At 41.8% G+C, this 26691-nt stretch overlaps 1 protein-coding gene across 5 annotated transcripts in view; it reads right to left on the minus strand.

The window, feature by feature from the left end:
• The window catches only part of LOC123515594 (putative neural-cadherin 2), a 394007-nt gene that overhangs the window by 163241 nt on the left and 204075 nt on the right, over positions 1 to 26691 (minus strand). The window contains exon 1 of one of the 5 annotated variants that reach the window (XM_045274361.1): positions 6281 to 6339. The exons of the other annotated variants lie outside the window; for them this stretch is intronic. The gene's annotated coding sequence lies outside the window, so the exon portion shown is untranslated. Of the gene's footprint in view, positions 1 to 6280; positions 6340 to 26691 lie in introns of those variants that run through there. 5 annotated transcript variants of the gene reach the window in all.

Consider the following 26691-nt stretch of genomic DNA (forward strand, 5'->3'; position numbering starts at 1 on the left):
CAGACAGACAGACAGAGAGAGAGAGAGAGAGAGAGAGAGAGAGAGAGAGAGAGAGAGAGAGAGAGAGAGAGAGAGAGAGAGAGAGAGAGAGAGAGAGAGAGAGAGAGAGAGAGAGAGAGAGAGAGAAAGAGAGAAAGAAAGAAAGAAAGAAAGAAAGAAAGAAAGAAAGAAAGAGAGAGAGAGAGAGAGAGAGAGAGAGAGAGAGAGAGAGAGAGAGAGAGAGAGAGAGAGAGAGAGAGAGAGAGAGAGAGAGAGAGAGAGAGAGAGAGAGAGAAAGAAAGAAAGAAAGAAAGAGAAAGAGAGAGAGAGAGAGAGAGAGAGAGAGAGAGAGAGAGAGAGAGAGAGAGAGAGAGAGAGAGAGAGAGAGAGAGAGAGAGAGATGGAAGGGTACAATTGTGGTAGAACTGGAAAGAATGAGAGTCACAGAGGAAGAATTAAGGGACGGAAACAAATGGAAGAGACTCGTGCTTGGCGCCAACTTCTGATTCTTTGGAAACGGTGAGAGGAAAAGAAGAAACGCAAAGAGATTGATGAGAGTGCGTGATAAATTCATTAAGTGACACCTTGGGAAAAGACTAACAAGGAACAGAGACGAATTTAAACTTAAGAAAAAAAGACATGAAAAAAAAAATGCTAGAAGATTGATATAAACAAGTGAAAAATTCTGAGCACTGGAAAAAGACTACCAAGAAACAGTGATTCATTAAAGAAACGGATCAAAACTGAGGACAAAGAGACAATTCCGTGCTAGAGAACCCGTGACAGGAGCTATGAACCACAGTACCTTACACGTGAGGGCACCAAACAAACAGATCCCAAAGTAATTAAGGGGCGTTATATCTTCCTTCACTACAATAAGCATTTAACTCGAAGGACATCACCGGCAGATTTTCAGAGCTCCTGTGCCATCTTTCCGCCACGCTTGTCACCCCTCTTGTGTTTTTGTCTCCCTCACGCTGCGCTGCATTCCTTTGTTTTCAGCTTCATCAGGTCCACACTAACCGCTCACCTCGGATCTTCCTCTTAAACGCTTTGTTGTCCCATCACCGCTGTCTTCAAAGGCCACAGTAATTATCAGCGAGGTTCTCAAGAGTGTGTTTTTCCTCCTTGATTGTGTAGAAAAACTGTTAAGGTATCATTAGAATCACGAAAACACTAAAAAAATCATGAATCATAGTGTTTTAGAAGTTACTCTCATCAGCTATTTTTAAAGGCCATAGAAATTATCGGTCGTGTTATCAAGTATATATTTTTCTCATTGTCTATGAAGAAACCACTTACAGTCACGAAAACACTATTGAAAACCCCGAATAACTTCAATTAGAACATCTCATCCCTGTTTTGAAAAGCCACAGGAAATATTAGTCGGGTTCTCAAGGGTGTTTTATTCTCACTAACAATTGAGAATCGCTAAAACCATGGAAACACTCTTGAAAATTCACAGTAATTTCAATTAGACTATTATTAGAACCTGTAAAAAAAAGTTGTTATGGGAAGCAGACACGTTTAAAAGAATGGACCACAAAATCGGCGGATAACTACATATACAACTCGTCTATCCCTCCATGTGTGACTCCTTATGATAATTCTTTAACTTTGTATACTAAAGAGCCTGACTTCCCAATTGTAAACCATTACCACATCATTCATGGAAAGTTAAACGTTATAGTGCAGTGTTACAATGCTTTAAATACAAGTGACTGACTCGATGTAAAATATTAGAACATCATGAAATATAAATGAAAGTGAATGTACGTATTTCTCTCTTTTTCCTTCCCTCGTCTCTAAGGTGGTATTTCCTTCTACATTTTTCCAGCATTTGCCAAGTATTAAGTGACAATTGTACCTCCGGGATGCTAAAGGTTGTCTCCCGTGGAAAGTTTCTAATTGAATGACACTCCTGGAGGGCACGAGGCTGCAAGGGAGGGAAGAAGCACCTCGCGCCACTGACAACACAACATATAGAGGTGCGAGAGGGAAGGGCTCTATGAACTCCGCCTCTTGTTCCCCAAGATTAACAGGGAAGCAAAGGATGGCAGCAACGCGAGCATGGAAGAAATTGTCGCCCGCCCCTTGTACTCGATAAAGATACGGTTGAATTTAAGTTTTACAGGTTATGGATATGCAAAAAATCTGAAAAAAAGGAAATAATCATCAGTTTTGTAGCTTATTCATGTAACAAATATAAACCTGAAAAATATCCAAAAGGAAAAGGAAAACGATATCACTATCAACTTTATATGCTACTGATATGCCCCCAACAGAAAAAAAACCTTCGTCAGCTTTATAGGTTATCAATATGCCCAAGGTAAATCTTCATCAGCCATATAGATTATTGATTGGCTAAAGAATTCCTATATGTGATCCTTCCACTTCCCCGCAAGGGCCAAATATAATCTATATGCTTGAAAGATTGAGACAACCAAAGCGCGAGAAAAGTTCAATACAAGTAAACTTATTAAAGACCAGATAAGTATATTACAATCATACGTTTAGAATTAAGACAAAAAAAAGTACAGTACAAATGAATATCTGGGATTTAAACCGATTTTAATGAGCTAGTATCAGTAAAGTAGCAAATAAGACAAAGTACAAAGCACATGACACAGTGGAAAACTAGTAAAAAATATGGAAAACGTAATAGCCAGAGTGTACAAAAAAAGAGCAATATCAACAAATTCGTAGAGTGATATTTTCTTTTGCGTTCAGTAGACGAGAAAAAGGCTGAAAATACGCCAAGAAATAGAGACTTCGAGTTCAAGGAATGCAGAATTCTGCATCAAGCAAGACCCCTGACATCATGCCATCTCCCAAGAGGTCTCGATGCCGCTCCTGGACCCTCGCCTCTCCAGATGTTCGCTCCCTGAATACAGAGGGTCAGGACTGCCACTGTTCCTCCTCATACTTAAGACATCTCACGGTGAAGGGCGGGTGTGCAAGCTTTTCTTAACTCGCTTTCCTCACTTTTCCACTGATATAATTAGTAGTTTTGTCTGCACTTAACACAACATACAATGCATTATTAATCCTTTATTTCATCTTCGTATTTGTAATGAATTATTCTGATAAAAGATTGCTAAAAAACATAATACAATATCATTTTTTTTTCTGCACTTGTCTTTAAAACATACATTTTCTAATTTCTTGACTCTACAAATGAGACGTTACTTGATTTTAATATCTGCAAGGAGTTCTATTAATGAAAGATTGCCACAAACACTACAGAAACCTTTACTCGATAACAGCATTTCCCAATCGTGTTATCTTTCAAATTCAGTCTGATGTTACGCAAGAGCTTTATAGTATTAACTGGAGAAGATACAGCAGTCAGTACGCTAAACAAGCACGTAGCTCTTTTATACACCATAAGACTAGTTTCTCTAATACTGTGATTGGTGAAGGGAAATGTGGTTCAAATTTACACCTATTTCAATTGTATGAATATTATGGTTAGGTTACATTAGAGTAAGATCGTTTAGATTAGGTAAAGTGAAGTGAAGTGAGGTTGGGTTGGAATGGGTCGGGTTGGGTGGATCTGGTTGGTTTTGGTTGAGTTGAGTTGAGTTGAGTTGAGTTGAGTTGAGTTGTTGAACTTGAACTGAGTGGGTCAGGTTAGATTGATTTTAGCCAGGTTAGGTTACGTCAGGTCAGGTTAAGTTAGGTTAGGTTCACAGACGATTTTCAAACTTCATACAGTGACTGGTTGTCGGAGTAAATAAGGATATAATTGAAGGGCAAAAGTTATTATACTTAGATCCTGTACACGCCTTTTGTTTGCCGAGTCCTGTATTAATAAAACCGGCGGCCAGCTCCAGTCATCCTCCTCCCTTTTCTCGTTAGTAATTTCCAGACAAGCTGACTGGGCCTTCCATTACAGAATATTGCAATGAAGTGAGACTATTGTATTCATTCAATAAAATAGTTTCAGCTTTGTAGAGGGAAATGTTCTAGTCATGTACTGGAAAAGACGTATATATGGAGATCAAATTATCCACTGAAACGAACCAAGCACTGCACCTCCCTCTCTATTATTTCCTTCGCACTTTCTGATTTCTGTACGTATCAAGGTAAACTGTCCAGGAGAAAAAGAAAGAAAATAGTGAAAAACAAATAAATACAGTCTGCTTAACTTCCCACTCCCTCTCCATTGTTTTTCTTATTCACCTTTGTAATTTTGTTCGTGTTAAGTGAACTGACCAAGGGGAAAGGAAGGAAAATGATGAAAAAAAATAAATAACCTTGCTTAATTTACCTCCTCCCTCTCCATCATATTCTCTCACGTTTCTTATTTATGTTGCGTGTGGAGATCATAATGAAAATAAAAAGTAAATTGATAAAGGTCCCCAACTTGCTGCTTCCTTAACAATCAGAATCAATTAGAACTTGGCCAATTAAATCCAGTCATTTTCTTCTTATAAGTGTGAGAACATCAAACACTATGTGAACTTTGATAATATGATGCGAGGTGGTGATGTGTCAACGTTCTGATAATGGAGTGTTAACATGCAATAAGTTTCACATTAAAATATTCCTCGCATATTAATCAACTCATTCACTATTATTTGGTACATTTACCTCTAATCATTAACCAGTTCCGGGCGTTTCTTCTCGTTTTACCGCCACCTCCACACCTTATACTGCGTAGAAACTATAAAAATCTAGTCTCTTTTCATCCTTTCCTTTCTTCTAAGTGTCTATAAATATTTCATACATTCTTTTTAAATGTCTAATTTGTTGCGTATGGCAGTGAAAGTATCAATCCATATGCGAATAGAACCTTAACAGTACCTAACGCTAAAGATGCAAAAGTGATCGCAACATGACACATTTCATTTCACTTCCCTTAACCAACAATGAATTCGCGACATTGCTTAAAGTTACAGTAATTTGTAAGGTTCATTTGTTTCCCCCGTGGACCAATAACAGATATGATTCTCCCTTCCTTCTTCCCCACCTACCCCTTCCTCTCTGTCACGCCCTCCTCTCATCACCCCTCCTTCCTTCCCTACAGTAATTTTCGTTTTATGCACAAGGGAGGAAGACCAAAGAGCTAGAAACAAATTCAGAAAAAAGCAGGTCCGTTCATTCCGTCTCTCGTAAAAGAAAACAAAGAATAATAAAGAAGATCCTATTCAAATATCGAAGTGCCTTTTCATTTTTCCTCATTGTTCAATTTTGTTATATTTTATCTATGTATTATTCGTCTCCTTTCCTACCGTATTGTTTTTCTCTCTGTTTTAAAATGGATTAAGGACTATCTGGAACCTTAAAAAGAAAGACAAAATATTATAGAATAGAGCGAGTTTGCCCTTTCTCTACTCCATATGTGTGTGTGTGTGTGTGTGTGTGTGTGTGTGTGTGTGTGTGTGTGTATCTGTCTTTCTTTCCCTACCTGTGTCTGTGTCTCCCTTTGTTTGATATCCTTTCTATCTATCTGTCTGTCTATTTAAATATGTCTGTCTGTCTGTCTGTTCACTGAGGACGTAATGCTTCTTTCGTCTTCTGCTCACCTGTCAACTGACCATCTAATCCGGGCTACCCCAAGTGACCTCTTTAGTAGTAATGGAAGTAGTAGTAAGAAGAGGAGGAGGAGGAGGAGGAGGAGGAGGAGGAGGAGGAGGAGGAGGAGGAGGAGGAGGAGGAGGAGTAATATCATTATCATTATTACTGCATGATGATGACGAAGTGTGTGTGTGTGTGTGTGTGTGTGTGTGTGTGTGTGTGTGTGTGTGTGTGTGTGTCTGAATACCAGTAATTGTAGGCAGACATTAGTTTTAGTGACCACAACTCCAATATAGAAGCGTTATAATGTTCCGCTGTTTTTTCCCATTCTTGCACAAAGCTGCGGAACTTGTCTACCACCAGGACACACAAAACAGATGCAAATGGCCGCTCTGCATAAAATAAATGACTGTGTTGACTGTCTTGCCGCGGCTGGCTACACAACACACGTCCGTCCCAGTAATTAAAGACCGCACGATGAATATATCTATCGAACAGGGGAGTTGAATCTCTATTTAAAAAGCTGACCCTATAGAATAACACTGACCCACGGTAGCTATCGCACACTGGTACACAATGAACCAGTGAACCAACGAAGCAATGAAACAGTGAGGCTTCGGAAAGTCACGAGCACTGAACCCAAGCGGCCCTTCACTTCCTAAACCCCAAGAGGCGGGAACATTATAAGCGCTCTAAGTAATACGACCCCCTTGAGAACCTCACTTCTGGATCTCCCATTGTGCTTGTTCTCGCTGCCTCTCTCTCTTTCATCACTTACCGGGAGAGTCTATTCAGGCTGGGACGAAGCAGCACCCACCCGCTCACCACCAATGCCACGCAAACACTGAAGTCCAGCTAGTTGCCGCGGACGAGACGAGAGACTGTACTCCCTCCCTTCCTTCCCTTGTCTCCCTGTACCGTCTCCTCTCTTGTTCCTCTCCCTGTCTCACTACGTGTCTTACCTTGTCCTCCTAGCAATCCAACACTTTTCTTTTTTGTTTACCATTTTTTTTTCTTTTTTTTCAGGTTAAGTATTTTTTCTATTATTCTTTTTATCCCTTGTTCATTGTGTCCTGTCCCGTTCTTCCTTGTTCTAGATATTCTGCATCGTTCCTACATCCTTCCCCTCATTTCATTCGGTATTTTCTATTTCATTCTTCAAATACTTCTTATATTCTTGCTGTCAGTTGTTTATATTTTCTTGTCATTCTGCTTGTCCTCTCAGCTCTCATGTATCCTTGCTCCATTTTTCACCTTCTTTCACACCACTATTTACTTTTCTTCCAGACTTCACATCCTTTTCGTATTCTTTCTATCACCTGTCTTTCTTTTCTTGCCTCAATTCTCATTCCAGACATCTTGCATCCTTGCTGTATCCTTCAATTTATTTCATTCCCTTCCAAGTTCTCACATCCCTTCATCACCTACCATTCCAGTCCTTCCTCTGATCAAGATATCCCTGAAACCATGCACATTCCTACCCATTTCCCTTCACCTCTCCCTACATTCTCAGATTTCACAGCTTTCTCATCACTCCCCTCCTCTTAGCCACCTCCCACGAGAGATATCTTTTCTCACCCTCTCAAGTAACAGTGTTGTCAAGGCACCAAGACTCACCCTACGCACCCAAGAACCTCAACAACCGTCTCTCTTGGACCCTAAACCCTTACCGAACCTTGGGGAGTGAGAGGCGGTGGCAGGTGCGTGTATGCTGAGGTCCCATGATGCTCAAGGGAAATTTATGTGAAGGTCAGCCATGTCGGTCACTTATTGGATTAACTCTCTCATCCTCTTCCCTGTTCGGTGCAAGTCTTGGGTCGTGGTATTTTACTCGCTAAGGGAGGATTACTGAAGGAAAATATGGATTGGGTCTGAAAACTCGTGAGAGAGCAATATGAATCTACATTTTTTTCTATATATACCCAAAGAAAGAAGAACTCTACGAAAAAAGACTAAATTCAGGAAAAATAGTTCATTGTTATTTAATATAAAAGCAACAGATTACTAAAAACAGATTCAATTTGTGAATATCTGACTGTTAAATGAGACGTTGATACAAAATCGACCAGCACTGAACCTTTGCCTTTTAACGATCCAAAGATTAATGTATTGGTGCTGGAAACATGAAAAAAGTACTAACGACGAACTATTTCAGAAACCTAAAGTAAGCAATTGAGCTTGATAGATTTTTACGTCTTTAACTTTTTATTAGGAATAAAAGACATTAAAAATAATCAATTTTGCAACTTCTACATAGTTTAAAGACTATAGATGTCTGAAGGATAAGTAAAGATGTGTCAGTGATTAGTAATTAAGGAAAGAAAATGTACCTAGAAGACTACAATAATAACAAATGAAAAATGGAACCTTTTTTCAGTGATTTATGTATTGGTGATGGGAAAAAAAGGAGCACAAAAGACGAACTCATTCAGGAAAGTCTAATAAATCATGGCGGAGAATAACACACATAATCGATTGCCACTGGAACTTCGTGAAATGTATTGGTGGTGGAAGGCTGTCTGAGTTTCACGTCGGCCGGGGCACCAGTAATTCCCTTGCTGTGAGTGGCTTTGGGACTCCTGTAGGGATGACAATGCGCGTATGGACTAACACTTGCAGAGGCTGAGGGACTTGTGATGGGAAGAGTGTGGTGTGTGGTGTGTGGTGTGTGGTTTGAGGTACAGCATGTAGGCCACGCAGCTTATCACTTCTCAGTTACACAGGTAATCACATCCCAGGTATTCAGATAATCACTTCCCAGCTATTCAGGTGATCACTTCCCAAACACACAGGTAATCAATTTCCAGGCCACATAAGTAATCAATTCCAAGCCACATAGGTAATCACTTCCTAAAAGGTGTTTCTTTCTTAATGACGATGTAGGAAACTTGTTCACAATCAATGAAACCACTAAAACATCCCAGTCAATAAAACCACTAAAACATCCTAGTCAATAAAACCACTAAAACATCTCACAATCAATAAAACCACTCAAAACATCCTTGAAAACCATGACAACATCCAATACAATTTAAAAAAAAGGAAACTACCACAAAACAGATCCATAAACCTGTTAACCTATCATTAGAATCCTCAGAACATCCTTGAAGACCATAACATCCTCCACTAGATCTTATTAAAAGCAACACCACACTGAAACCTTTGAGAATCCGGCCCAGGAACACACACCATTAGCACCACTACCCACCCAGATGCACAAACAACATTAAACCATCACAAGAACCAATAAACAACCCTTGAAAATAACCAGAACAACATCCACTACACACTATTAAGGAGCAATACAACACACCAAAACCTTGAAGAAATGAGCCTCGGAACACACACACAAACACCACCACCACCACCACCACCCACAACTGCCTCCACTCCGCCCCTCACATCGCGCCTTTAATAATCTAGCGGGAGGGAAGGTCTCCGTTTGACACTCATGGCTTGGGCTATTACGGTTTCCTCTGCCTGGTGTTCCCCTTGAGTGTTTGCTGGTTTACACTCAAGGACAATGCATGAGTGGGTGGGTCAGTGGGTCGGTGGGAGAGACTGTGCCTAGATGCAGTTGGGTCCTGACAATTTCTATCTACAGTAAGAGACGTTTGGTGTGGCAGAGAGTAAGAGTAGTGTTTGGTGACGGTGTGGTGGTGGTTGGAGACTGTTAGTGAAAGTGTGAATGTGTTATTGTTAGGATTACCGCAGAGAGAGAGAGAGAGAGAGAGAGAGGCTGTACCCTGTTTGTTCGTAATGGTTGTATAGATGGTAATTTAAGTGACAATATGTAATTCCTAACTGCTAGAATTACCGTGAGAGAGAGAGAGAGAGAGAGAGAGAGAGAGAGAGAGAGAGAGACTGAGGCTGCATATCACTCATGCATCCACAATATCGTCTCGTCATCACTCCACACATGTGACAAAGTTCAGCCACCAAGAACACTTTTCGTTTTCTTTGCATTACTTTACATCACAAAAGCCTGCAAAGGAGGCGGAGGAGAAGGAGGAGGAGGAGGAGGAGGAGGAGGAGGAGGAGGAGGAGGAGGAGGAAGAAGAGGAGAGGAAAATTACGTTGCGTTGCTCTACAGTTCTAGTCTAAACGAATACGAAAGAAAATGGAAGAACTAACAATGTTTGCTCCCCCCCATTGACACTTCCATCAAGCGTGTGTGTGTGTGTAATGACATGCATCGTTCTCCTTGTTCTCATTTTCTATTCAACTTCCCGTTCTTGCTATTCCGTTTTCTTCCTAATTCTGAGCTGGCACTCGTGTAAACAAATGTAATAAGACGATCGTGACTTTATCATTGTTTTGGTATCACTCGTGCGCCTCGCCAATAACTAATGAACGCGTACTTTCATCAATTAACAGGTTATTGAATTATGAAGTGCACTACTGATGAAACAAATACAGAAACTATCGCATTGTTCTATTTTGGAAGTTACTGATACTGTCTGAAATCCTGTGTGTGTGTGTGTGTGTGTGTGTGTGTGTGTGTGTGTGTGTGTGTGTGTTATTCACCACGGTCGTCTGCTGGTCACCCAGCCAGCCTTTCCCCTACGGAAAGAGCTCAGAGCTCGTAGTGACCGATCATCGGATAGGACTGAGACCACACCAAGCTCCACACACCGGGAAAGCGAGGCCACAACCCCTCGAGTTACATCCCGTACCTATTTACTGCTAGGTGAACAGAGGTCACACATTAAGAGGCTTGCCCATTTGCCTCGCCGCTTCCCGGGACTCAAACCCGGACCCTCTCGATTGTGAGCCGAGCGTGCTAACCACTACACTACCCGGTGTGTGTGTGTGTGTGTGTGTGTGTGTGTGTGTGTGTGTGTGTGTGTGTGTGTGTGTTCTAAATATCTTTTTTTCAGACATAAGAAGATGCACGTAATTTTTGCCGTTTTTTTTTTTTTCCTTTTATTAGTATTCCTTTATATACTAAATTATCTATTCACCTTCGAGTGTGTGTGTGTGTGTGTGTGTGTGTGTGTGTGTCACTGTCACTGTTTGATCTGCTGCAGTCTCTGACGAGACAGCCAGACGTTACCCTACGGAGCGAGCTCAAAGCTCATTATTTCCGATCTTCGGATAGGCCTGAGACCAGGCACACACCACACACCGGGATAACAAGGTTACAACTCTTCGATTTACATCCCGTACCTACTCACTGCTAGGTGAACAGGGGCTACACGTGAAAGGAGGCACACCCAAATATCTCCACCCGGCCGGGGAATCGAACCCCGGTCCTCTGGCTTGTGAAGCCAGCCCTCTAACCACTAAGCTACCGGTGTGTGTGTGTGTGTGTGTGTGTGTGTGTGTGTGTGTCATATTGGCTTTTCCTTTCCATCTCGGCACACAAAAGATTGACAGCAGCTTCAGGTTACAACAGAGTATCATCTTCCTCTGATGGGTTTGAGTGAGCGGTGACCGGCTAACTCTTGAGGAAAAAATTAATCTGGCTGACCTGTGATCGCTTTACACGTGTCAAGGTTCACGCATCACTGAGCACTTGTCAAGGTTGTTACTTGTGTGTCCAGCTTGTATATGCCTTAGGTAAACACTTATTGAGTGAAATCGTCTCAGGTATATAAATTATAGTAATACACAACAGCTACATTCTAAATTTCACTCAAATTGTCTTTTAAAAGTATGTATATATTTTTTTTTTAACCCTTTCAGTACCATAACGCATTTTCAGATTTATTTTGGTTACTATTAGGTTGATTTGATTTGATTTGATTAATTTATTGCACCGTAATACCAGGCAAATGTACAAAGGTGGCCCGTAAGTAGCAACTACACACACACACACACACACACACACACACACACACACACACACACACACACACACACACACACACACACACACACACACACACACACACACACACACACACACACACACACACACACAGGATTTCAGACAGTATCAGTAACTTCCAAAATAGAACTATTAGGTGATTTTATATAGATTCAGAAACTCATGTGGGAGATTAAATTAGTGAAGACTCTGGTCATTAATCTTCTGACCTCCACAGACCCTTCATAATGTCAATAAATGGACTAATTGTACACAAATCTCAAGGTAAAAATGTCCCAGGATTGAAAAGGTTAAGTGATGTCATTTGTACTATATAATCCCTCTTTTGGGAAATATTTTGATTCATCTCTTAAACACAAGTAGCACTAAGAAGCACACTCTCTAAATACAATTGAAACTATCTTCTATAACTGAGTAACAAACATAAGCATAGTATATACAAATAAGGTTCCACAATGACACGAAGAAATATAACAGTCTCCCGTTAAGAGAATGATTTCTTTGGAGGGAAAAAGATCAAATAAAACTTTCAGGAGTGTTTTTTGAGATTACTTTGTTGACATAACGAGGGTGGATTTCATGAGTAGTCAACCTCGCACTCTCTCCTGGTCCTCTTTAGACGCACGAACAGTACTCCTAAATATTTAGCTGTTCTATCTCTTACAGGTTGTAAATGACGTTATAGGGGTTTTCAAGGTTTCTTTCATGAATCTAGTGATGGTTTAACATACTACATTCTTCATTACTGATATGGAAAGCACCCTTGAAAACCCGACTACTAACCACCTCTATGAGCTGTGAAACAAAACTCATTATTAATAGAAAGAACATTTTCGACAATCCAAGTTTCAAAAATAGTTTCATGATTCTAATAATAGTTTACCACGATTTTCACATAACTGATAGCAAAAATACCTCAGAGAACAGAATTAAACCTCTGTGTTACCTTTAACAATAGTCTTGCTGAGAGAGCGAAGCGTTTCAAGAATATAACCCGAGGTGCAACACTGCCACACGCCACTTGGGTTCCACTCCCTCTACTTTCTCTGCTGCCGCTGCTATCCTCGCCCAAATTATTTTACGGGGCAGTATCAAGTTACCTCCTGAAGTAAATTTGCTCTGCTTTACGGAACTTCTTTACAATTTTTCCTCACGGGGCGGCACCTGCGCGGTATTTTTCTTCGTCTTATTTCCAGGAAGCGTGTCTCACTTCCCGTAGTTAAGGTTCGGCGTTAATTAATACCTCCTGGAGCCTCGCGAGATAAAGCGGATCATCCTTGGGCCGTCAAACTTTGGGCTAAGATTGAGAGTTGCGGCAGCCCTGTAAACCCGTGACACGAGAGGAAACATGCTGCTGGTGCGAGGCTGTCAGGTATCGATCACGCGTGTTGGTGGTCGAGAAATGGATCAAACTGTCCCAAGATATGAGATTGTAAGGGCGAAGGCTTGTATTCCTGTACAATGAAATCCCTCAATAAAAATACAACTATGATTGAACGATTGAGTTTTATTGCTAGTGTCAAATTTTTCTGGCGTGGATCGCTCTCTGGAGGCACTGACATATCATTCATGGGTCAATATATCCTGAGAGGTGGAAATATAAGTTAGAAAAATTCCTATTCTTACACAATCTAGTCACTACAAATCTTATGATACGATATTAAATTTTATTGGTGTGAGGCTGTCCTGACTCTCTGTACATCATGCCAGCCAGCCATCAACCTGATCAAAACTTCCTAGAAAAATGCGAGTGTCTTAATGAATACTGTCAGATATACATGTATAAATGAATACTGTTTGAATATACATAAGTGACTTTCTGCTTGTCTTTTTTTATTGGGAATGGCTGCCGTCTCACTCAGACTATTTCCAAGGGCAACAAAAATGAAAGAACAGGCTCCCATGGCTATTCGTTCTTTCGTAGACGTAATATCATTGTTCGAAATATCACTAGGACCTTGAAAAACTTTAAAATCTTACAAAATCTAGTACAACATATCAAAATCAGTAGATGAGATATGAAAATGAATTCAGTCCGTAATCTGACTTAACTTTACCTAATCAAAATTTAAAATACCAGTAGAACCATCACTTAATTAAAACTTAAATGCATATCAAAATCAGTTTACTGGGTGAGGTTTAGGAATACAAGCTCTGTAACCTGACTTATACCTAACCTAACCTACCTAGCCCTAACGCCATCACTGTCTCCCTATTCTCTGGTGAAGGAAGTCCGCTGCAGACCCGGCGCGGCTAATGAAGGTCCGGGAAGTGCTGGCGCGCAGAAGAAACTAAGACACTTCCACAGTTCATTATGCAAGAAGGAAAACTAAGGCAGGAAGAAGAAGGAGAAAAAAAGAAAGCAGCAGACTCAAGGAGGATAAAGAATATTCGCACCGAGCAGGCCAGACTTAATAAGATTCTGTAGCCTGCGCTCTCTTCTCACACCTGCGCACACGCACACACACACACACACACACACACACACACACACACACACACACACACGCCCGATAGCTAACTAAACTCAGTGGTTAGAGCTCTGGCTTCACAAGCCAGAGGACCGGGGTTCGATTCCCCGGCCGGGTAGAGATATTTGGGTGTGTCTCCTTTCACGTGTAGCCCCTGTTCACCTAGCAGTGATTAGGTACGGGATGTAAATCAAGGAGTTGTGACCTTGTTGTCCCGGTGTGTGGTGTGTGCCTGGTCTCAGGCCTATCCGAAGATCGGAAATAATGAGCTCTGAGCTCGTTCCGTAGTGTAACGTCTGGCTGTCTCGTCAGAGACTGCAGCAGATCAAACAGTGAATTACACACACACACACACGAAACTGCAAGAACAAGGGACAGAGAAACGAAACTCAAACTGATGGATTCAATGTTGTTCTTCGCAAATCCCTAACAATATACCCAACTCCATTCGGGACACACCAACATAACACGTGCTGGGGTCGATCTCACGTTCTCATAGCGAGTCAGTGTCCAAAAGTCAACCTAGTGTCATGGTATACTTCAAAGGGATCCTAGTAAACTGTACATCACTCAAGTATAACTCCTCTTCCTAGTAAGTCCCTGCATACTCATCTCTCTCTCATCTGGTTTCACGTTGACAAATATTAATGAGATGTTGAGGTTCTAAGGTCAAGACTGCTAAAAAAAAAAGTTTAATTACTTCCCTATTGTAAAAATCTTCCCTATCTCCTTTGCATCTTTCTAGGCTAGATATTGTCTTCATTTTAATTTTCTACTACAGTCTCTCAAATTACTCTATAGCCTTAAACACTAAATTAACCACTTATTTCTCTGTTCCTTTCCCATGAGACTTTGCAAACGTCTTTCACAGTTGAGCAAATGCTAATACAAGATGGCAAAAGTAATGAAAGAGTCAATATTTCTCACCCACATAGGGAGGCGGTGGCGTAGTGGATAAGGTGGTGAGCATGAGATCGGGCAGACGTCCACATATAGGTTCGAATCCCACCACGTACAGCCTTAAAAACTTTGCCATTTGTCGAGTCGTTTATAGTTACCTACATGCCACCTTAATACCCAGGTTCTCGGTTGTTACACCAAAGATGCGCTTTGGTGATGATATGGGTACCACCATAAACAAAATTGCCAGCGCCGCTAATGGGTGGAAGCTGAACAGTGCTTTCTATACATACTCTTCAAGTACACCTACAGGCGCTATAGGTCAAAACATAAAATAAAAGAAAAAAACATAATGAGTAAATACCTGCACGTACACTTATTTCGTTCAGAGGTTCTCAATCTGGGGTTCGCGAACTTAGAAAAGGTTGAAGAACACTAAACTATACACCAAGAAAAAAATACAATAAAAGAGATAAGATAAAAATGACCAACATCTCTATTTTTACGGAGGCTAACAATAATACCAAGAATAATTTTAAAGTAATTCAGAGATAACGAAACGAACGACGATCACGAGAGCTTCCACGATAACAGTGTGTATGATAAGATGTGATTCCAGATTCCTTGATAGCGCTCCGAGTTTCCAAGATAACAATGCCATTTCAGTTTCCTCGATAGCGATGCGAGTTTCCAGAACACCGATGCCACTCCATGATAAAGATGCCTTCCAGTTTCCACGATAATAATGCGAGTTTCCACGATCAAGATGCAATTCCAGTTTCCACGGTAACGATGCGGGTTTCCACGATGTCGATGCGGTTCCAGTTCTCACGATGCGATTTCACGACACAATATTGAAGTCCACTTGCCTACACAGGTACTGGGACGAACCCTTTCACCCCGTAAGGGTCCACCCCAGACCCTTGAGTGCGAGTAGAGTGACGCTGCCACCTTCCTGCGCCGCAATTGAAGTTCACTTGCCTACACCGGTACTGGGATGAACCCTTTCACCCCGTAAGGGTCCACCCCACACCCTTAGGTGCGAGGAGAGTGGCGCTGCCACCTCACTGCGACGCAATTGAAGTTCACTTGCCTACACAGGTACTGAGACGAACCCTTTCACCCCGTAAGAGTTCACCCCAGACCCGTGAGTGCGAGGAGAGTGACGCTGCCACCTTACTGCGCCTCACACGGGTAGCCATGAGCAATGACCCGCCACACCACACTCCAAACACTGTCAGTGAGTCCTTTTCACCCCGTAAAGGACCACTGGTATTGTCAGTGCCTGGTGCATGGCGCACAGCGTGCCCTCGTTCATGGCGAGTTGTTCAGCACGGTGTCATTATAAGCAGAGGTCCTGTACACACCACTCACCACCAGACTCTATGCAAGGAGCCCTTATCACCCTTAAAGGCCCCTCACGGCATCATCTGGTGGACGGTAGACACGGACTGCTTAAGGCGACGCCTTGCCTAGTGTGAGGCGCTGCAAGTTGACGACAACCAGTGAGCTTGAAGCCGCAAGGAAAATGAGTCCACGTTAACAATGGGATTCCACGACAGGTTGCGATTCCAGTGTCCACGGTAAAGATGTGTTTGTCGAGGATAACGATCCGTTTATCGAGGCTAACGATGCGGCGATGGCGAAACGATTCAAAGTATTATTACCTACACAGGTACTGGGACGAAACTTTTCACCCAGTCCGTGGTTATGAGAGCAGTGACGATGCAACCTTGCAATGCCTCACACGGGTCGCCATGAGCAATGACCCGCCACACACCACTCCCCAAACACTGTCATGAAGTGAGTCCTTTTTACCTAACCTAACCTAACCTAACCTAACGTAAAGGACCACTGGTACTGTCAGTGCCTGGCTCATGGCGCACAGCGTGCCCTCGTTCATGGCGAGTTGTTCAGCCCGGTGTCATTATAAGCAGGGGACCCGTACACACCACTCACCATCATATTCTATGCAAGGAGCCCTTATCACCCCTTTAGGGCCCCTCACGGCACCATCCGGTGAGTGGTAGACATTGATCTCTTGCTTATGGCGACCCTTGCCTAGTGTGATGCGCTGCAAGTGGACGACTAGTAGTGAAGCTTGAGGCCACCAAGGAAAAGAAGGACCTGCAGCCAGTTCCTGCCTTGGGCCCCAGGCCGGACCCGACAGCCACCTCCTTCCCCCGTGCGGCGCCCAAGGCCGTCACGGCCCTCAACAACTTTAGGCCGAAAGTTCTCAATCGTCGTTTTAATTTTGATTCGAATATAAAATCGTCGATGGTAAATGAAAAATAGCTTTGGTCTGAAAGTGTGCAAGAGTTAGCTGATTAATGAAACAAGGTGAGGCAGCTTTGCTCCGGAGTATTTAGTGTACTTTGCATGTTGCTGCCGTGAATGTGTACGTGTTTGTAGATAACTGGATAGAAACAGTAGACCAATGGTAGTTGTGTAACTATTGGGGAACTTTTGAAAATTAGTTAAGCTTCTGGATAGAGTGGATGAGTGCACACAGGTTTGCTTGTCTTATACATAAACTGCCACCTGTAGACATAAATTTTTCTATTTCATGCTCTTAGAAAAAGCAAACTTAGTTTCCTTTATTTCCCTGATCACAATGACGTGTAAATATCAATGTTTCAAATATAAGGAAACACTAGGAGAGGACCCAAACTCCCGTTGAAGTTGCCAGATTCAACAGATATCGTAATATTTCACAGAAAAGATGGTCAACTGCATATCGTATATTTTTGGATATTCTTCTGTCACATAAGGAGATATCAAGATAGGTAAAGTATTTTCAAACATGTATCTACGACAAAAACGCTGTAATAGTAGAGTTAGGTTATAACTATGCATTGTGTTTTTATATACCATCTTGCTCTATTCCTGGGACAAAAATTACTTCTTCCTCAATTGATAACTCGAAGTTAGTATGATATTTTCTTTCCTTCTAGGTTAGTAAGTAGACTACAAGACACCATGAACATATGAAGCCCCGTAAATGAGTTTATTTTCATAACTTAGAAATCAAAGTCTGATAATGAGATTGTCTATTGCCAACCAAACCGTTCTGCATAGACGTCTTCAGCGTCATAGAGACCTAATGATGTTAGCTCATGGACAGTGGCCATCCTGACAGCGCGAAACCCCAGGGGGTTCATAAGAAGATTTCCAGGAGTACTTACATGGCTGATTTAATAAAATCCTATGCAGTACCATTGCATATTGAGTTCCATGTTCCATGTGATAATACTGGGGGTTCGGGTAGATGGTCTTATAACTCATGGGGTTCTTAACGATAAAAAGGTTGAGAACCCCTGGTCTACCTTAAGCCTCACAACTGTTACAGGGATGTGACGGTCCTAGAGTTAATATTGATGTAGATAACTATGAAATATTCACATAATGAGTGAAAACCGTTCATCTCCCTTATATACCTCAACCCTCACACCTGTTACCGCCATGCTACGATCCTAAAGTTAATATTGATAGAGAAGATTTAATATATATTCCCTGGCACGTTGCAGTCCACGCCTCTCCCTCTCCGCGCCTCGTTTATCACACGCCTGACCCAACCCACTGACAATGACCCCCTCCTGTCTACGCAAAATAAATACCATACATTACTCTTTGGTGTCCCCTCAAATCTGCGGCCATAAATTCACCTTTTTTGAGGAGATTCAGCGCAGAGGGTCGCCTACTCGTGTCCCCCCTCACGTCTCTCCCTAAGCTTCTGTTCTCACTGTAGGGATAAAAAAAAATAGAGTGAAGTGCGGGTTTGCAAATGTGTCGTGCGTGGCGCGTGAATTAACTCGATTTCAGACACTACAGCTTCCCCTCGTTTGAACCCCTCTGTTCAATTTTTCTCGAGCATCAAAGATTCTTTTTCTATATACATATTTTCTTTTATTTATTCTATAGCATCTGTAAAGAGCAAATGCTACTGATGTGTGTCTCACTCTTTTTCTCTCTTTTTTCCCCAGTTTTTCATTCCCTCCTCTCCTTGAAATCCTGGTAAAAATAAAAGTGTTGAATCTGTTGCCTCTATCATCTATCACCCGTGCATCCCTTTGAGCTCAGATGCATAAAGACGTGAGGTGATGATTCGAAATAAAGAAACAAAAATGAAAAATAATAATAAAAAAAGGGAAAAGGTATGGAAAAGTGTAGCGACGTGAAATTGTCCCTGATTGAAAAATGGAAGGAGAGAGAGAGAGAGAGAGAGAGAGAGAGAGAGAGAGAGAGAGAGAGAGAGAGAGAGAGAGAGAGAGAGAGAGAGAGAGAGAGAGAGAGAGAGAGAGAGAGAGAGAGAGAGAGAGAGACTCTTCAATATGTTCGTGTGCAGAAAATTTACCCATGTATTGAGAGAGAGAGAGAGAGAGAGAGAGAGAGAGAGAGAGAGAGAGAGAGAGAGAGAGAGAGAGAGAGAGAGAGAGAGAGAGAGAGAGAGAGAGAGAGAGAGAGAGAGAGAGAGAGAGAGAGAGAGAGAGAGAGAGAGAGAGAGAGAGAGAGATACATACATACATACATACATACATACATACATACATACATACAGACAGACAGACAGACAGACAGACAGACAGACAGACAGAGACAGACAGAGAGACACAGACAGACAGAGACAGACACACACACACACACACACACACACACACACACATAAACAAGCATGCAGACAAATAGATATATAGATCAAGGGACAGTGAGGGGATTAACACGCCCCTCACATCCGCCAGGCTCCCCACCCAGCCACTACCTGCCCCTGCACCATTACTCTGAAGTGCGCATGTTACGTTGGCCAGACCCTCAGATAATCCTATTTCCGCCACTGTACATGAACACACACACACACACACACACACACACACACACACACACACACACACACACACACACACACACACACATACACGCACACACACAAGGTAGTCAGGTGTCTTTAACCCCTTCTGTACTGGAATACATTTTTACCATGAATTTTGAGTATAACTGGACGATTTTATTGACATTAGAAAGGGTCTATGGAGGTCAGAAGATTAATGGCCGGAGTCTTCACTATTTTAATCACCACATAAGTTTCTGAAGCTGTATAAAATCAACAAACAGTGAGCAGAATGAATATGAAAATGCGTCCTGGTACTGAAGGGTTTAATACAAGAAATATTACAGTCTCATCTCTTGTAATGATTGTGAAGATTGTACTCTAAACACACTGGGAGCAAACCACACAATATATCACTATCTAGTGTTATAACCTCCTTCTATTCTATCCATTATAGAAAGAACATTGCTGTCTCGTCTCTTCTGTGGCGGTATTCAGGAAGCGATCCTACCGAGTCTTTGTTATGAAGCGTGCCACAGCTACAACAAAGGGCGTATTCTTTTCATAAACTGTAGTTCTATGCTTTTTATAAATCCTCGCGGGATGCTAAGCCTTCGTCCACCATGTCTTATGACAAACGCTCCTCACAGACAATATGAATAAAGATAAGTGCTACATATACACAGCTATGATTGATGGTTTTGCTCGAGTCACAGCTTTTGATATTTAACTTATAACAGATAACGATAAGCTTCTAATATAGGTGTGACACATAGCATAAATTTTAAAGAGTATTGCCACAACCACAACCACAACCACTGGGCTCGCAAGGTTCCAATTATATTTCCATGTTCGTTTACCCTTAGGGGCCGCCGTGGTACAGTGGAACCATGCGTGCTTTGGGATCCTAGAGGTCTCCAAGCGCACGGGTTCGAATCCTGTCCACGGTCTGAGTGTAGGTTGGGCTTCCTCACTCGGGGCAACGGTTTCCTAGCGGGTGGGCTTTAAGATAGGAGATACCCTAAACAGTATCCCCTTTAGCCCATAAATTCCCGTGAAAAGCCCACATGGTATAAAAAAAAACCCGTGGAAGCGGCTGTTCCTCTTACTTGGCTGATGCACAACGATACCAAGACACGCCAATACAGGAGGCTCGCTGATTTAAATGAGGAAATGCAAAAGGCAAAGGAACGCATGAAAAGTTTGCCCAAATCAGAGCAGGATGTTTCGCGGAAAAGTTTTGGAGTCACTGATTTTGGTTGTTTCCACACGAGGCTGCCGCCGTGAAGGTCCCTCAGCGTTGCGTCATTCCCGCCACCTGCCGCACACCACTGTCCAGCAAAGTTAGTGGTCAGGAGTTTGGCGAAAAGCATTCACACCGCACTGTATGTATTTCGTAGTTTACATTTTGATATCACATGACTCAAGTAGGTGTTCGTAAATGTGTTTTTCAAATGTTTGTTTCTCTCATTTTGAAGTGTTTCTCTCATTTTCTTTAGGCCACAAGTTCTCATGGGTGTTTTCACAATTAGCGATGCAGATTCCATGTCAGATTAGCAATAAAATCACCATAACACCTCAGAAAACCTTATTAACTTCGTTCATACTTGTTAACATGTCAAAATCGTTTAAGAATAGGTATGCAGGAACCTCTCTCTCTCTCTCTCTCTCTCTCTTTCTCTGTACAAGGATCATCCACCTGTCCCCTGCACGAATAGTAACGAAAAGTGGAAGCAATCACATTCAGCCCACTTTTGCTCCGGAGGTGATTGGTAATATAGGTCGCCCATCACAGCCACATCTCAGCATCGGAAAAGTATAGACGCTGAATGCCTCGCCGGGAGCATGTGGCTGGCTGGCTGCGTGCGTTATTCCAGTAATGGATAAAGGTGACCGATCGTGTTCTCACTGCTCTTCGTTTTCTTTGACTAGAGGAGGGAGGTGAAGATGAAAATGGGTTGAAGAAGGCGGAGTAATGATGTTGTAGAGGCGTTAGTGGTTATTATGACGGTAAGGATTCAGTAAGAGAGAGAGAGAGAGAGAGAGAGAGAGAGAGAGAGAGAGAGAGAGAGAGAGAGAGAGAGAGAGAGAGAGAGAGAGAGAGAGAGAGAGAGAGAGAGAGAGAGAGAGAGAGAGAGAGAGAGAGAGAGAGAGAGAGAGAGAGAGAGAGAGAGAGAGAGACCCTTACCTGCTTGTTTACAGCGAGGCTCATAAGTAGACTTGTGAAACTAAAGGGAAGAAAATAAATAAATAAAAACTCACTCCAGAACGACTGACCTTAAAACACAACCACCACCACCACCACCACCACCACCACCACCACCACCACCACCACCACCACCACCACCACTCGCTGAATAGATGATGAGGATGTTTTGCCGGAAGCGAAGCAAGATGATGATGCGATAATTTACCTGAGCATCGGCAACTGTGACGCGAGACAGGAGGTTGTTTGTCCTTCCTGTGTGTGTTGATGCGTGCCTTTGAGTTCATCGACACTTCGAAGTGAAGAATATTTTACATATGTACGATAATTGGTCTTTAAGTAAGGGACACAATCCCATCGTCAGACAAAAAAAAAATTTAATGGAAAAAAACAAGTATTTTTGCGATTACAAATTTTCCTCTAAGATTACAAATGAGTAATTCGCTGAAAAGTAGAATACTGATATAAAAAATATACGTACATGTTAAACAATAACGTGTGCTGTCTTTAGTATTTTATTTCAGTTTAAAGAAAAAACACCTTCAAGGTTTACGCAGGTTCCCATAATCTGTCCCCATGCAAAACTGATAAAAAAAAAAGGGTGTTAGATTTTCTGAGAGGGACGGGGACAGGCGGTAACTCAAGAAGAAAAAGTAAATGGGACAATGATCCGAAAAAAACACATTTTAGGTTTATATCTAAAAACAATAATAAAAATAGACGTTGACAAGCGAAACTGAAAAAAAAGGTCATTCAGGACGTATACACACAAAAAAACTAAAAACAACTTGCAGGAGAGTGTAACGCTCTCGATCTCAATACCATGAAAAAGTTTCTTTTCTATCACAGGTACCACTTTTTTTTCAATACGGCATTGAGAGAGACGAGAGTTTTCTGTAGTGTTACGGCAGCGCGGGGAGTCACCTTGAAAGCGGCTTGAATGGTCGCCGGCAGTTTTCATAGACCAGCGGTTTTCATAGACCCACCAAACCACATTCAAAAGCGATTCTCAGTGTGATGTTAGATTTCTACATATGTAAGAGTGAAGCTAGACAAGAGCAAGAGAAAGAAAAAAAAATGTCCACTAAGGCACCAGGAAAAAAAATTGAAGCATAAATCTTTTGAAACCTCGCACTTGAAAGTTTAAATCATAGAAGGGGTGAAATGCAAAAGCAGGCGGAATTCACCACGAAGGGTATGAATAAATGAGAATGCTGGGTAAGGGACTGAGATTCTCAGTTCAGATTTTGTTGATCTTTGGCTTGGTGCGATTTCTTTGCTATTGTTGACTTTTACGTTACCACTACTCTTCCTTCATTCGATCAAACACCAAACACACAAAAAAGCTAAAAATAACTTGCAAGTAAAGTGTAACGCTCTCGATCTCAATATCAGCCAGTCAACAAACAGACTCACATGACACAAACGTCCTCGCATCTTTAACACCTGCCGGTCTCCCTTCCGTGAGTTAGGAACGCTCGACCTCTACACCCGTGACGAGAACATCAGGTGTGAACTCCCAATCCCGTGTCTCGCCAAATTAACCTCAATGAGTTCGGGCTTTGCATTACGCGCGCCACTTTTCCCTCCGGTGCAATTGACGGTTCTGTAAAGGGGCTTGTTTGTTCGTCACCCTTCTTTAACCTTAACTGGAAAATCAACAGGTGAAAGAATGCGACGCTGAATATGAAGGTTAACAGGACACGATATTGTTTTTATTCAATTAAATATTATGTATAGGTGAGGCTTCTTTGTTCATGACACTCTTCTCTCTTTAACGCAGGAAAATCAATAGGTGAATGTAAGACACTTAATATAGAGGTAAACGGCACACGATATTGTTTCTATTCAATTAGGTGAGGTTTGTTTTGCTCCTAATCCCCTTCTGCCTTCAACTCTGGGAAATCAACAGGTGAGAGAATATGAAGGTACACAGTATATGACATCCTCTTTCCATTTCAATAAGTGATTCTGTATACAGCTTTGTTTGTTTTGCCACCACTCTAACTCTGACTCTGAAGCAAAATCAACTAATCAAGTGAAAGGAATGCAACAAAATATGCATCTGAAGTTAAACGGCATAACGCATTCTTTTCCTATCCAATTAGTAGTTCTGTACACAGGTCTTGTTCGCTTCAGATATTTTTTCCCTTCTAATTCGGAAAAAAAATCAACATTACAAGACAAACACGATATAAATAATAACAAAACCATCTTCATCTGAAATAAAATGGCTGTGGAAAGTGTTTTTCTTTATAACATCAAGAAACAAGTATAGCAAACATCCTTTTATTCTAGAAAAAGCTAGAAATCTTTCGTGACTTTATCCTTTATTCCAAAAAGAAATCTTACAAAAAATAATAATAATAATGATAGGAGCAAGCACCATAAGGAAAAGTTTTTTGGAAATGCAGTAAATGTAGCAAGAATCCTTTTATCCTCTTTACCTTTTGACGGATAAACTTCCCAAAAGAACCAAAACCTGAGCAAATTACGAACACACTGGCTTTGAGTTTGAGTACAACATCAAGGGGCAAGCGTAGCAAGCATCCCTTTGACACACGAGCCAGACAAACACACGAAACAAAGATAAAGAAAAAAAAAAGAAAAAAACCAGCCGTCTCCTCTAGTGATCCTTGACGCACCAACTCTCGGTCACTCTTCACCGTCACTGACCTGATATCTGGCCACATGAGGACGCCACTAAAGCAAGACTCTGAGGTGTTTCCAAGCGAGAGACTCCCTTCCCTGGGGGCTGCTGGGTATCACAATTGCGGTTGAAGACGAGCAGCACGTCCCCTCACCCTTTGATCTGCTTGTCTGACTCGCTCTCTAAGGCAAAGCTGTATATTATTTTTACCTCTTCCTCGTTTCCTCGCTGACTATACTCCTCTTCTCTCTCTCTCTCTCTCTCTCTCTCTCTCTCTCTCTCTCTCTGCGTCCAGCTCCGCCCCGTCCGCGCCACTTGCCAGTAAGCCATTTCCGCGTTATTAATGATTCGTGTTCTGGTTTTTACGATGGGTTTAATTAATATCTGATGTATGTAAAGACGCTGAAGTTGCAATTTCCGCAATGCTTTTTATTAACTTGAATCTTCTTTTATGACTTCGATAATGTTTCACTCCTCGCGGTTTTTTTAATTGGCAGATGGAAAGAAAAAAAAATATGTTCCAGCAGGAAATGGATTTTGGGGTGATGGAGGGTCGTGAGCTTTATGGTGATAGTGTTGTCTTATCTCTTTCTTTCTTTTTTTCTTTTGTGTATATTTTGCAAGGCGAGAGATGGAAGGATCAAAGAGCAGGGGCATAATCCACTTTACACCACGTCCGTTAAAACCAGTTATCTCTTTTATGTAGCGTAATTCGGTTATATATATTACGTGTTATGTACGCACTAACTTAATACTCGTAACTAATTCTGACTTTATTTCTGGAGGAGCTGCGATGTATACAGGCTGACTTCGGATTATGTGAGTGTTTGCTTATCCAGGGTCTTCTTTGACTAATATCTTTTCTTTTCTTTTTTTTTAATTATATCATGTGGGCTTTTCACGGGAATTTGTGGTCTCAAGGGGATACTTTCAGGGTACGTCCTATCTCAAGGCCCACCCGCTAGGATACCTTTGCTCCGAGTGAGGAAGCCCTACTTAAACTCGGACCGTGGCCAGGATTCGAACCCGTGTGCTAGGAGATCCCAAAGCACGCATGATTCCACTGTACTACGGCTACTAAGGTGTTTGATTTCACTATTTGTATATTGTGACGCTCGTTTGATTTATTCCTTATTTTTTTCATGTATTAAGACATTCTCTAGATTATATTTTTTTCTTATTTATTCATTAAGAAACTCGCTTGATTAATTTTCTGCTTAGTTACTTGTTACGACACTCGCTTGACTACACACACACACACACACACACACACACACACACACACACACACACACACACACACACACACACACACACACACACACACACACACACACACACACATATTCAAAGCTTCCCACTTTTCTTCGCAGTGGTCCCAAGGAAGCTGTATCATTTGTAACCATTTCTGCTGAGCATTATCTTGCACGCTATTCTCGACCACCTTCCCTTCCTTACCCAATGCCAATGCTCACGCTCCTACCCCCATGCTCCTCTTCTTGTCTTCCTGAATACTGTATGTTCTTTCCTTACATTTTGTTTGCCTTATTCCAAATGCTCACTGATCTTTCCCAATACTACATGCTCCTACCCAAACCCCAATTTTCCTATCTTCCCCAATGCTCACGTTCCTCTTATCGTGCTTATATTGCCTTCTCCAGAACACGCAACTTCCCTCCATCCACTCTTTTTTTTTCTTTTTCCAGTGCTTCATGCTCCCCCCCTCCCATGCTTCTCCCCAACCGTCCTCTTCTCCCCAAGAATCTCCTAATCTCCAAAATGCATGCTTCTCCCCACTCAGTTTCCTCGCTTTTCTTCCCAATCTTATCCTGTTCCTCACCATTTCTCTTCCCGCCTTCTCTACGCTCTCGCTTCTTCCTACCTCTCTCTCCTCTCGCCCTTCTCATTCCCACTGCTTCTTCCTGACACTAATACAAACACACGAACCCCTTGATTCTCTCCTTCACTGATTTTTCATTTGTGACTCTTGATCATATGACTCTTACCACTTAGGGAAATAATTTACGGGTGCAATTATGTTTTCCCGCCCCACGCTGCTTGCATATTTGGTGAGGTTTGTGTAATTAAGTTAAAGTGTTTATGTTCCCTGCCTGTGCTTCTAAGGGTGTAAGGTGTATAAGATTTTGAATTATCTTGAAGTATGTTGGCCTTTCTTTTTGGTGTTGATGTAAGAGTGTGAAGGATTTAATACATGGATGTTTAACCTCTTCAGTACTGGGACACATTTTTACCTTAAGATTTGTGTACGATTAGACAATCTTATTTACATTAGGAAGGGTCTAT

Source organism: Portunus trituberculatus, chromosome 39 (assembly GCF_017591435.1).
Source record: "Portunus trituberculatus isolate SZX2019 chromosome 39, ASM1759143v1, whole genome shotgun sequence".
Classification (NCBI taxonomy): Eukaryota; Metazoa; Arthropoda; class Malacostraca; order Decapoda; family Portunidae; genus Portunus; species Portunus trituberculatus.